The sequence below is a fragment of the Solanum stenotomum genome, chromosome 8 (genome assembly GCF_019186545.1).
Source record: "Solanum stenotomum isolate F172 chromosome 8, ASM1918654v1, whole genome shotgun sequence".
Lineage (NCBI taxonomy): Eukaryota > Viridiplantae > Streptophyta > Magnoliopsida > Solanales > Solanaceae > Solanum > Solanum stenotomum.
In genome coordinates, this window is record NC_064289.1 from 42,007,198 (window position 1) to 42,010,768 (window position 3,571).

At 29.6% G+C, this 3,571-nt stretch overlaps 1 pseudogene; it reads right to left on the minus strand.

The window, feature by feature from the left end:
- Positions 1 to 520: 520 nt before the first annotated feature.
- Positions 521 to 916, minus strand: LOC125874741 (uncharacterized; annotated as a pseudogene).
- Between the last annotated feature and the right edge of the window lie 2,655 nt (positions 917 to 3,571).

Here is a 3,571-nt window from a genome sequence, read left to right on the forward strand (position 1 = left end):
GAGATAAGAAAGGGCTAAAATGGCAATCAACTATATGGCTATAATTGAAATGGCAATTGAATTAGAATGGCTAGAATTTCAAGGAATTAGAGTAAGATAGGCTAAGATTTAAATGATTTGGAGGAAAATCAAAGAAATGCTATTTAATTAAAGTACTACGTATATTAAAATATTTTCATACAAATTATACACATCTAAATTTAAAAAACATTTGAGTAAGAAATAATTATTTCGCATTTAACCATCGATATATATGATAATTTAATACTAATTACAATAATTTTTATAAATCAAGCCTACTAAAAATGTATAATTTTTAGACAAAATCGATTAAAATTTTAAACTCGAAATATGTTTTAACAATACGTATCTAATTGAATAGCATTTCAAAAAGTGTTATAGGTCGGTCAAAATTGGGTGTCAACAGTCAATAAAAAGATGTTGTAAGCTTTTTAAAAAAAGTTGATGCAAACAACCTAATGAATCTCTGCATCTTATATACCAAAGATCCTTGTCGAAGCTAACCTCTTGAGTTTAGTGACTGATTCGAAGGAATCATCCAACTGAATGAGGCAAAGAATTGATTTATCTCCATAGCAGGATACTCAGACTTTAGATACTTTTTAATTGATATCTTACTTCGAAAGCATTTTTCGTTCCATCTTTCGGAGCCTCAAAATACTTTGGAAGATATAAATATCTATCCTTAAATGTTCCAAAACCTGTAACTCTTTTTCCTACCGCCAGCCCCACTTATAACTAGCATTTGTGCAATCTACATGAGCATATGGTAAACCTTCGCCAAATAATACTTTGAAACTGTATAAAGTTGAAGACCAGTTTCATTGATTCTAGATGCACTCCTATTAGATACAGCAAGTGCATGACTCTCCCCAACCTCCTTCTTGGCTGACATTTAGTTGGAATTGGCTAAAACTAAAAAAAAAATGAAACGTTAGAAATCCTCATAAGAAAGGAAACCATTTTTGGATATGATATAACTACAAGAGATAGAAAAAAAGCAGTTAAAGGAGAAAAGCCAAAAGTTGGGTCTACTCATAATGAAAACAAGACAAATATGCTTCAAATGAAGATAAATGTATGACCTTTCAGCATAACCTACAGAAGAATTTTCCTCCCAAGGAAAAAAGAAAAACAAAAAATACACATCAAAGTTGAGCAGCAGAATGTTTGTGTATAATGGCATCATGCCTGACATAAACCCCTAAAGTTTCAAGCCACCTTTGAGGTGAAATTATTACTGTTTCACCAATATTACTAAGATAGTTAGTTTAAAGAATAGTTTCAAACACAAGAAACATAAATTCCATAAAGAAAATAGAATCTGAAATATATTAGAAATAATAAATAAAATAATTTTCTCAAAGAAGAAAATTGAGTCTACTGAATGCACAGTGTCCTTAAGAAAATTCTTCCCTTCAAGTATCCGAGGTTAACAGAATGTATCCTCTAAGAATATAATGATTTTACTCACCGGTATATTGGTACCAAAAATCTTCGTGTCAACAAACCATCAACAATAGTAAAGTACATTGAGTATACTAGATTTAGTAGAAAAAGAAGAAGTCCAGAAAGTCCTTATTCGTTATTGAAAAATAAAAGGAAACCCTTTTATATATAAACAATAGAGGGTAGTGTGAACAAGTGTTTATTGTGCCCTATCGAAAAGGTCACATCCCTTTAAAAATTCCACAACCCTTCCGAATAGTCACAACCTTATGAAAAAGTAACAACTTTTCATAAAAATAACAACTTATCACAAAATTTGCAACTTTTCAGAAAAGTCACAACTCGTTAGAAAACCTCTTTATTAAATTGACAACTCTTCATTTTTCATTCACAGGTTTTAAAAACCAACAATTAGTCGTGGCATTAGATGAATTGTGGCCTTGAAGGATTCTTTTAAATAGATCATACAACACTTCAATCCTAATATGGTCTCAAATCCTTTCAGTAGGTACAAATTTGAGGTTATGATGAAAGAAGGATAAAAAAGTAAAAAAAAATCAGAAATGACAGTATGTAGAAGCACAAAAAAACTCAATCTCATGTACTTATATTTAGCTTTCAAAATCATTTCTTTAGAAATCAAATTCCTAGAAGGAAAAATTGGTACGTACACCACATTTTTGGTTTCCACCCATTAATGCTATGTTTCGAATTTACTTCACCCCTAATTTTAGAAATGGTAGTTAGCAATAAGAATTTAAATTGAATTTACTTCACCCCTAATTTTAGAAGAAGACAATCAGCTTGGCAATATATTTTATTGAACTTACTACTATTTATAGAAGACAGTTCCATTTAGAATAGGTAGTTAGTAGTTAACACTATTATTAAGTGGCAGGTATTGGCAATGTTGTTAATTTGATCCCCTTTGTTAAATAAAATATATTGTGCAATTAAGGAAAACCTAATTTTCCTAGTTATATGTAAATTTTTGAATCTCCTTGACACAAGGGAAGATACTAGTGTAGTGACAAATGGGGTTCAAAATCTGTTTTAGATCATATATTCAAATCTTAGGTATACATTCTAGTGTTTATCTCAAAATTTATTTTTCTGAATCTCCTTCGGCCACAATTATAATTGCACCGAGAGTCCTGTAGGTAGCTTTTTCAGAGGTACCCCTTTTTGAGTTGGGTGGCCACGCATCTTCCTAATACAGTTGACATGAAGGGTGATGGCTCTTACACCATCGGTACAATAGAGGAGAACGTGGAATTAACATAGACTAAAAAACAAAATAAAAATTCTTCTANCTAAACGACGCAATAAATGCTTTAATTAAAAAAAATGACCTAGAGGGTCATTACATAACAGAAATGAGTATATTTGCCTACTCTAAAAAAACATAGCATAAACGATTATCATATATAGTGAGGACATGTATATCAATTAATAGGGGAACCTGTGATTGAATTTTGGAATATACCTGAGGATTTTAAGGACTTCAATAAACTTGGTGTCCTTGTAATCCTAGACAAAGACGTTAAATTAAAATTTCAAAAGAAAAGGAAAAAGACAAATCAAAATCTAAACACCTTGTGAAATGCAAAGACTATTATAATAAGGATTATTTTTCTGTATTTAAGAACATTCATACTCCCTTCATGTCTGAGTTGATATATACCTCTCACAATCCTTAACGAGTAATAAATAAAAGAGTAATTTTGTTATATCATTCTTTGAATATATTTAATAAAATATTTTGACAAATATAATGGGGAAATGAATGGCACTTCCTCTACTATTTAATAAAGGAACATATCTAAATATAATTGTGATTGTGATTTAAAAAACAAATTAAATAAATTATGAGTCTCGTTAAATCAGCCCACCAAGCCAATAAAATAGGCATAGAAACGTGTAGGTATGTATTTTTAATAGGTTTTCATATTTGTAATTAAAATGTTAGTAATTTTTCCTACAATATAAGTAAGCAAATACATCAATGAATACATGATGTATAAAAAGTTTTACTAAAGTTAAGTAAAATAATTATTATATAATAAATATTATATCTAATCATATTACTACTAGTATAAAT